This window comes from Ailuropoda melanoleuca, chromosome 10 (genome assembly GCF_002007445.2).
Source record: "Ailuropoda melanoleuca isolate Jingjing chromosome 10, ASM200744v2, whole genome shotgun sequence".
In the NCBI taxonomy this organism is placed as follows: domain Eukaryota; kingdom Metazoa; phylum Chordata; class Mammalia; order Carnivora; family Ursidae; genus Ailuropoda; species Ailuropoda melanoleuca.
Genome location: NC_048227.1, coordinates 70,602,096 through 70,612,482, shown reverse-complemented (window position 1 = coordinate 70,612,482; position 10,387 = coordinate 70,602,096). Strand labels below are relative to the sequence as shown.

The following is a 10,387-nucleotide window of genomic DNA, read 5'->3' as shown; positions in this document are numbered from 1 at the left end:
TCACTCACATAAGGAATTTAAGAAATAAAATGAGCAAAGGGGAAAAAAGAGTATGTGGGGGAGAGAGAGAGAGAGAGAGAGAGAGAGAAACCAAAAAACAGACTCTAAACTGTAAAGAACAAACTGATGGTTACCAGAAGGGAGATGAGTTGGGGATGGTTAAATAGGTGATAGGTATTAAGGAGGGCACTTGTGATGAGCACGGGGTGATGTATGGAAGTTTTGAATCATTATACTGCACACCCAAAACTAAGATTACACTTTATGTTAACTAACTGGAATCTAAATAAAAACTTTAAAAAATAATATTGATAGTGAACAGATTAACCAACATTATCTAACATTTATCGGTATTTTGAGACTTTGTCAGAATTTTCAATGTTGCTTAATAATACCCATCTCAAACAGAAAAGCTTTGGTGTTCTCTGGCTTCCAGTTCAGTTTCATGACACTGTTGCTATTTCCCAACTCCCCATTCACCCTTGGTAGGTTGCATTCTCCATTGATAGGGCATGAGTTGCTTAGTGGTAAGAGCACATAAGGATGGTTGGTCTAAAAGGCAGGAAACATTGGTCAAAAGCACTGTAGCAGTTTGATCTTTCTTCAGATGGGGTGTGGAGGCCTGGAAAAGGGCTACTACATGTAGAAATATAAAAGATAAAAAAGCATTTGGAGGAAAATAGGCACTGAGTTTATGATTTCCTATTACAGATGTTCTCCTTTATACTAAGATCAGTTTACAATGATAAAATGGTCAATCCTTCAAGAAGACATGCCAGTTATAAACCTTTAAATACCTAAGAGTAGAGTGCCAAATACATGAAGTAAAAACTGACAGAATTGAAGGAAGTAATAGAAGAAACAATTCAACAATAATCATTGGAGTCTTCAATATTACATTTTCAATAATGGATAAAACAACTAACCAGAGATCAATCAGGAAATGGAATACACGAACACTGGAAACCCACTATACTTAACTGATATCTTCAGAACACTTCATATTTTATAATGTTTTACCTAGATGTAAAAATAGAAAGTTTCTATTGTATAATAAACACTAATTGTTAACATTTGCTATTTACCAGGCACTATCCTAAGTGTTTTTCATGTTTCTTATTTTTAATAGTCACAACAATCCTAATAAGTACAAAGAAGATTTTAAAAAATTATCCTGATGTTTCACAGCTGATGAACGATAAGCGAGGATGTTATAGTGTGAATTACGTCCCCCCCACTTCCAAATTCTTATATTGAAACCCTAATCCCCAGTACCAAAAAATGTGACTGCATTTGGAGATAGTGCCTTTAAAGTGGTAATTAAGTGAAAAATGAGGCTCTTAGGGTGAGTTCTAATCCAGTCTGACTCCTGTCTTATAAGAGGAGGAAATTTGGACACAGAGAAACACCAGGGCATGTGTGCACAAAGAAAAGACCATGTGAGGTCACAGCAAGAAGGCAACCACCTGCAAGTCAAAGAGAGAGGCCTCATGAAGAAACAAAACACGCCAACATCTTGATCTCGGACTTCTGCCTCCAGAATGGCAAGAAAATAAATGTGTTGTTTAAGCTACCCAATCTATGGTATCTTGTTAAGGCAGCCTTAGTCGCCTACTACAAAGGACTTAAACTCAAAGAGTCTGACCTGGGAGACCACAGTGCTAATCACTACTCTAGAGCATCATGGCTTACATGGTTATTTTTCTTTGTTCCCAGTTTCTAAATATGTATGTGTTGTTCTAATTTATACATATAATTGTAGAGATCTATTTAGGAATAAAAGTCACCTTAGGTTCTGAGTAACTTCAGAAACTTCAGGTTTCACGTTGGTTCACAAATGATGAATCTTATGAGAAACTGCCCTTGATTCTGGATCACCCACTCTGAAAGGTATAAAACGACTTTGTTAAAAACTGTTTTAAACACTAAAAAATTTAGAGATAGAATCCCACTTGATATCTTGGTTACCATAACATTTCCTCCTATAATCCTGCAAGGATTTCGTCTGGCTATATGATTATTTAAAGAGAAGGAATGCAAGGGAAATGACCCCTTTCTGAAAAACACTTTCTGTGTATCCATGACCTCAAAAAATCCTGCCTAACATTATGGAAGAGTGCATAGGGAGCAGGTAAAATCTGAGAGCTTTTTGTCCAGGCTAATACATAAATTATCTGCAAGAGAAAAATAAATGACAAAGCAATTGTTATTATAAGAAAACTTACTGTCACTTCCAACCAATATGGAATACCTTACTTAATGTGCATCAATAACATCTAGAACATTTATTATTAGATCAGTAGGTACTTAGCTTCCTAGGTCCGTAGCATTTTCTTTTCTTTCTTTAATTTATAATATTGGAACACATTGCATTGAAGCACATGTCAAAAGTCTTAGTGATAAAAAACACATCACAAAGGGAATAACAAAGTTCCTACAATGCACATTTCTTAAAAACCTAGATTAGGCTTTTGTTTCAATGACCTTATTCTGTTAGAGTTCAAAGTTCTTAAAATAGCAATCAATTTAAAAGACTCTGCACTATTGATATGTAAATACTCTGGCAAATCCTCCCTCTAGAGAACAAATAGAAAGACTATATCTAAAAAGAAACTATTTAAAATAATGCTAAACAGGCAATAAAATAAGGGAAATCCTCAGATGATAAACACAGGTGTGAGAATCCAAGGAAGTATATCAAAGATCCATGACAGAGATTACTTAAAAATAAAAATATCTTTCAAAGATTGATGATAACCATTGACCTGGGATCTTTTAAAAATCCTATTTCTCCAAAGGTTTTGGTTTGAATAGTTACTGAAGGTATAGGAGATAAATAAGGGGACCCTTACAAGGCTGGAGCATTTGCAACACAGAACAACAAACGAAGGTAGGACTACCTAAGACTGTTAGACACCTGATGGGGGGAACAATATTTGATCTCCATAATTCACTACATGGAAACATCAATACCTCCGAGGTTAAGGATTAAATGTCAAAAGCAAATATGTAAAACATTTTGAAAAAAAAAGAGGAAAAAAATAATTTCCTATAGGAAAAATCCATAGCTTTAACAATTTTTATTAGATAATAGGAAAGATATTAGTTTAAAACCCGAATTAGGAATTTATATTAAAAAGACAAGATTCACAAAATTTAACACAGAGTTTCAACTGAGCTACATAAACTCATAAAGCTATAGAAAGAAGGTTTATGACAGTACTAAAAAAGGCATATATGAATAATCCGATGAGTAGAAAGGGGAGATAAATATAAATACCGCCTATGTATCTTAAAAAGTAGAGATTATTATAAAATCTATGCAAATCAATTTGAAAACATCATTGAAAATGGTCAAATGCCTAGAAAAAGAAATACAGTAACTGAAACTGACAACTATGAACTGGAAACTTCAATAGTCCTAAAATCATTGAGGATATAGGATTAAGAGTTTAAATATTTACATGAGGAAAATACCAGTCCCAAATCATTTTGACTAAATTCTGCCAGACATTCAAATAAGAGATGACCCAATCTTACATCAACTATTTGCAAAACGATGTTTTTCAGAGATATACACATAAATGGTAAACTATAGAGAATGTAAATAGTCAATATAATTTGAGATAGTTACCTTTAAGCAGAAATCAGAGGGCATCATGTAGAGACATAAAGGAGGATTTAAACTATTAGTAATGGTCTATATCTTAGGCTGAGTGGTTGACACATGGGTGTTTCTTCTGTTATCTTGTTCGTATACTGTACTACAAACTTTTTAACTCTCAGTAATGTCAAAATGCTTTAAGACAATAAAAAATTCTTAAGCTTTTTTATTTGATTTCTCAATAAAGAATACATTCACAAAATTCAACAATAAAAAAAATGTAGAAAGCTGAAAAATGAAAATTTCCTTCTTGCCCTTGTCTTAATCCACCCAATTTCCAACTCCCCCAACATACAACAAAGGTTATTAATCCCTTATGTTCTTCTGCATTTCCTTAATATACAAGCAAACGTGACTATTTTATTTCCACCCCACTTTTTTACATTAACCATAACATATTCTGTACAATATTCTGTCCCTTGCTGTTTTTCTCAACAATATATTTAGAGATCTATGTCAGTGCACAAAGTGTTTTCTCATTTTTTTAAAAATTTGTATAGTGTTCTTGTTTATTTAAGCAGATTATATCAGATCTGCATAGTACCCTTTCCATGGATATATCATATATTTTTAAGTTTTTTCTTCCCAAGTTTTTGACAATTATTCTATAAATATCTTTGGAAATATTTATCCTTGGAAATATATTTGAATATATCTTATGAAATATTTCTCATGTGTGCAAGTATGTCTGAAGGGTAAATTCCCAAAAGAGTAGCTGGATCATAGTATAGTCCCATTTGTAATTTTGATAGGTATTGCCAAATTGTCATCCTTCCTAAAAGCAATATAAGGAGAGCTTATTTCTTCATAGCTTCCTTGAGAAAGAGTATGTTATCAAACTATTCCATAGTTTGAATTTCTATTTCTCTCATTTTGAGTATGGCATAGCATTTTTCCATATTTTTAAAGATACTATATTTTCTTTTCTGTGAACCGTCTGTTCATATCAACTGCCCATTTTTCTATTGGGCTTTTCTTTTCTTACCAATTTCTAGAAACCTCTTACTATATTAGAAAGCTTAACTCTATGTCCCCAATATAAGTCGAAAATTTTCCATTTCTCATTTGCCTTTTGACTTTGCTTATGATTTTTTTCATTCAAAAATTTTTGAATTTCATTTTTTTCATTTAGTCAAATGTATCTTTTTTTTTTAACTTATTGGAACTTGAATCATAGCATAAAGCCCTCTATTCCAAGATTATCAAGGCATTCTTCCATGCTTTCTACCAATACTTCTGTGGTTCCCTTTTTTTAATTTGAAATTTTTAATATATTTGAAAGTTATCCTAATATATGATATGATATATGGAGCTATGGTGTTTTTAATCATAATTTCTTTTCCCAAAGAGAAATCATATCTAAAATAGATCACTCTCAACTCAGAATACAATAGTATCATAAGTACATCTTTTTAAAATGCTTTACTTTAAGCACTTATTTAAGAGAGCATGACTCTGTGTATCATTTATATTCTCTGTGTGCGTCTAATACAATGTCTTCACACATTACTTTGAAAGCCATAAAAAAGCAGTTAAAAAGTCACATAAAATGATAGTGGCCAAGTTATTACAAAGCCACCCTTTCCAAACTCAACAGTAGCAATCTTCAAATAATCTCAAGTAAGATCTGATGCAGAGTTTTTTACTCCCTTTTAGTGAACTGACTTAAATATTTTTATGCTTAGATTAGCCAATTTATTAAGATCCACACTTCTCTCCATTTTTTTAAGGATTTCAGAAAATCCAATCTGTTAAATACTCCAGTCCACAAAATCCCTGTAGTACGTCCTATGAGAACTGCACATCATAAATAAATACAGTAGGGGAAACACCTGAATCGACTCATGGGAAGCTGTCCTGAACAGTACCACAGCTCTCCTGTGTATCCGCACAGTGGCTTGGCAGCCATCATGGAACAACATCCTGTCCTACTCACCTTAACTCACTGACAAATGTAGACAAGATGGTCAAGAGCTAAATGGAGTAGCTGTCCTGAGATGATGCACATCCCATTTTCTTCTTGAAATCAAGGAACACATGCTTCTAAACACAGTAGTTGGCTTTATTAAATGACCATTTCATTTAGAGATAAGTCTGATAAAGTTTCATCTTCCTGTAGGACTGGGCTTATCCTGAAGTTATTGATTGCTAAGATCCTAAAAGGCTGGGAATAGTGGATATGGACAGTCTGTCTCGAATTTGAAAATCCCTGAGTATTGCCCTCTTTGAATGGGTAAATTTTACCTAATGTAATACTGGTGGAGAATCCCAAACACAGTAAATAAGATGGAGAAAATGAAACAGGTTCATATGCAGGCAGAACAGAGTTGAATAGAAAAAGGGTTAGGAGAACAAGGGGATAGTTACTAAAAGCAACAATGGTATCACTGGACTGGTTGAGCTTTGGTTCTACTCTAATTTGTTGTATGACTTCTAGCAAGACAGACTATTTATAGGTCTCCATTTATATACTAATAAAATTAGCAATTTGGATTATTTCATCTCTAAAGGATCTTCCAGTAGTGGCATCTATTATTCTCAAGGAATGTAAGAACAGAGGTAGTTTTTGTCGAGGTGAGGGGGCCATACCTGAGGGATAGTAATAAAATTTCTTTTGCTTTTTTTTACTGAAGTGTTAATAATAATCTGCCAGTCTCCATTAATCAAATATAATTAGTAAATATTCTCATAATTATTCCGAGTTAAAATATTTTTAGGTTTTTGTTGAAATCTAGAAGTATACAGTTTGGTTTACTACTCTTGAGAAAAGTTTGTTAACACATGTCTATAATGCCCATTAAATGACAAAAGAGCAGTTGTGGCAAAATCAGGTTTAAAATCCTTTGCTCTAGAAAAATGCTTTCAATTACCATTTAGCAAATAAGTTGCGTAAAAATCACTATTTTTTTCTGAGATCAACTAAAATCTTCAGTACATAATCTATGAGGGAAATAAATTTATAGAGACTTCATAAATAAGTTCACAAAAATAGGCCATCTGAAGGGTATCTATACCTTCTTGCTTCTAGAATCAAGATGTTTTATTATGACAATAATAAACTGTCTTTTCCTTCATAAATGTAATGTCAATTGTTGATGTTCTTAAATATTTCTTTATAAAAGTCAGTATGTGAAATAACTCAGTTTTTCTGTGTATTGATTAACATGCCATCTAGCCTACCCTAACATAGACATTTCCCTTTAGTGACTTTCTACACGAACAGAAATAGAGAGGCTCCCTGTTTCCTTAAGATGGAAGCCATTTGCTGCTTTTTTCCCCCTTATATTTCATAAGAGAAACTTTTATTTACTCACGGCTCCTCCCGGATGAATTATAATCAATAATCATGGTGTCTTCTACTCTACCCATATTTTGAAACTTTCCCATGCTGAGTTTCTGTAGGTAGTTTATACTATGACTTTTCTTTTAAGTTTCACATACCAGCAGGAAATAATCCTTTTAATACTACCTAAATTAGCACCTCTGGAGTTACAATGGTCAGAGCTTTCTTTAACTGTGGTCCATAGAATATACCCAAACCTGTCCAGGAAAACAATGGGTTTGTGGTTCTCTGTGGATAGGGGAAAATAACAGATGAAATGGAAAGATTAAATCGTATAGTCTATTAGAATGTGCTTATCTTTGGTTCCTCTTTGTCTTTTCTGATGAAAATCAATGTTTGTTTTTCAGTTATAATGAGATAGAGCAATAAGGAATCTACCTTAAAAAGGACAAAATTGCACAAGACCTGGCACCTCTGGACCACCCTGAAAGGCAGGTTGTGAGCTGCATTACCCCTGAGTGTCAACAGCCCTAGCAACTACCCCCAGCCCCAGCAGAAAGGAAGGAACTAAAAACCCCTATAGTCATCCCCAAAACAGCATGGATACAAGAAGATGATATTGCATTTGTCCATGAAAAGGATGGGGCCAGGTATGAAAAATTAGCTCACGCTGTTGATACAATTATTGCCCCATTTCACAGATGAAGAAACAGAGTGCCAGAGGTCACACAAATTAAACTAGGCAAGTTTTCATCGCACTGAAAACACCAAGTGACAGTATATAACTTTGCTTATCAGCTGTTTGTCTTTTCTACTAGAATGTGACTTTCAGAAGAGCAGGGGCTTTGTTTTACTGCCATACCCCTAGAACTTAGAACAGTATCTGGGGTGGAACAAATGCTCAATAAATGTTTGTTAATGTTGAAATGAAATAAACTGAAATCATCATTCAACCCACTGCACTGTTTCAAGGGGTAGACTTTATAACTAACACTGGCTTGTATCTCCATCTTGTCATTCTAGAAGTCAAGAAGTGACTTCATAGTGATTTAGAATTACACCAGTTTTATCAAATATATTGGATCAAATCAGCAAATCAAAATAACATTACAGTATGCCCACACATGTTTAAAATCCATTTGAAAGCATTATATGCTCCTAAATACTAACAGCACTGTCATGTCTCCATATTTTAATGTCATATTTATTCATAGCTATTTTATATGATATATTTTCTAAATTTACAGAAATTTAGTTTATGATAAAAAGATTGAAAGGGATATATGCACATTCACATTTCTGAATCCAAAATTTCATTTAGTGACGTTTTATTAAGCAGAACAACATTCATCCTCAGAGATCAAAAGGGACATGAAATAACCTCGACATGATGTGAAACAATACTATGGTTTTAAGAATAGAGGACTTATAAAATTTCTACATAGAATTAATAAAATTTACCAATGAATATATTCTTAGGATTTCATCATAAAAATAATGCATTAAAAAAACACAACAAAATTTGGTAGAAGATGACATGAACTACAGGATCTTCCATGCACTGTGGGTGCTTGAACTTGAACTCTTTATTTCTGAAGTGATGCTAAACACATTCTCAAAGACCGGCAAAAGATGCCACAGAGGCAAATGCCTTCCACTGTCCAGATGGCTAAAGATCAAAAAGTAAGAAACACAAGAAACTTCTGTCTTTTTCCCGAGCATGGGCCATTTAGCCTCTTCTCTATAGAAGTTTTTCCAAATTACCCATTAACCCTGACTGCAATATATTTATGTAGTTGGCAAGAAACATAATCTACATTGATTACCGATATGCTACACAGTACCCATTATAAAGCCACTAAAAGACTGATAGTCTTCTGAAACCATTTTCAAACATCTATTCTTATTCTTCAGGTTATAGTTCCTTCTTCAATTTCACCTTCAACACCACGTTTATTTTCAGTGTCTTCTTAATAGAAGACCTGGTAGGAGATGGTAAAACTGGAAGCTTGAATTATTACAATATGAAGAAAGGCACACAGGGTCGTGGAGGGAAGGGAATAATATAGATTTGGTAAGAATGAGAAGATAAACTGCAAAGGATGAAAATCAGCAACCCATCACACCAAGAACCAATATCTAAGATATTTGGTTATAAAAATTATGGTGAAGTCAGTCCAAATTGTAGGGGGGAAAAGTATGGGGATAGTCAAGGATAACAAATGTGATCATAAGGTTCAGAAAATAATAGCTGTTATTAAAATGCAGAGGAGAAGGGAGAGAACCAGTCAAAATATATGAACATGAGCAGTTCCTGTCATGTGGTATCAGAACTATAAACCTCCAAAGTTAAAAATATACAGAGATATCAATACTGTATGGTGACTAACATAACAGAATAAAAAATTATTTAGGGGCGCCTGGGTGGCACAGCGGTTAAGCGTCTGCCTTCAGCTCAGGGCGTGATCCCAGCGTTATGGGATCGAGCCCCACATCAGGCTCTTCTGCTACGAGCCTGCTTCTTCCTCTCCCACTCCCCCTGCTTGTGTTCCCTCTCTCGCTGGCTGTCTCTATCTCTGTCGAATAAATAAAATCTTAAAAAAAAAAATTATTTAAAAAAATATACAGAGGGGCGCCTGGGTGGCACAGCGGTTGGGCGTCTGCCTTCGGCTCAGGGCGTGATCCCAGCGTTGTGGGATCGAGCCCCATATCAGACTCCTCCGCTGTGAGCCTGCTTCTTCCTCTCCCACTCCCCCTGCTTGTGTTCCCTCTCTCGTTGGCTGTCTCTATCTCTGTCGCATAAATAAATAAATAAATAAAATCTTTAAAAAATTAAAAAAAAAATAAAAAAAATATACAGAGATATCAAATATAAAACGTAACTGATATGACTTCTGTTAAAGTGTTCCCAGACTAAATGGTTGTAATATATATTTCTAAGATCATGGGAAGACTTTAGAAACACCAAAAAACTTCATTTATGTTGTAATTGTTTCAGTGAAGGAGTGATCATAATTTCTTTTCCCCCTCCTCTTCTCTTCTTTCTCCTTTCCAGCTATGGTAACAATCTTAGCATTTTCCCTTACTCTGGTTTCCAATATTGGAAGAGTTATGGTCTTTCAACTTCCTGCAAATTTTAAATTGGAACTAACTAGGATAATCAACAAAGAACAATTTACTCTGGTTTCAAGCTCAAAATGACTTTTCATCTGAGCTATCCTGTAGTCTCTCCAAAAGTAAGGGTAAGACATGCGTATTATAGATAAGGGGTCGGATGGACTTAGACAAGGACAAAACTCAAGCACTATGTAAAACTTGGGCCCTGGGGTAGAGACCAGATTTGAGGGAGAGTGGGATATAATTATTGGTTCATGTTTCCATCATCGTCAGAGAGGGGAAAATTCCTCCTTTGAAGCTGAATAACAAAATGATGTTTCTTA

General features: G+C 34.3%; 1 protein-coding gene across 1 annotated transcript in view; it reads right to left on the bottom strand.

The window, feature by feature from the left end:
* Positions 1 to 897: 897 nt before the first annotated feature.
* Positions 898 to 10,387, bottom strand: part of CLVS2 (clavesin 2) — an 83,911-nt gene continuing 74,421 nt past the window's right edge. Inside the window, exon 7 of the mRNA XM_034669078.1 lies at positions 898 to 1,883. The gene's annotated coding sequence lies outside the window, so the exon portion shown is untranslated. The remainder of the gene's footprint in view (positions 1,884 to 10,387) is intronic.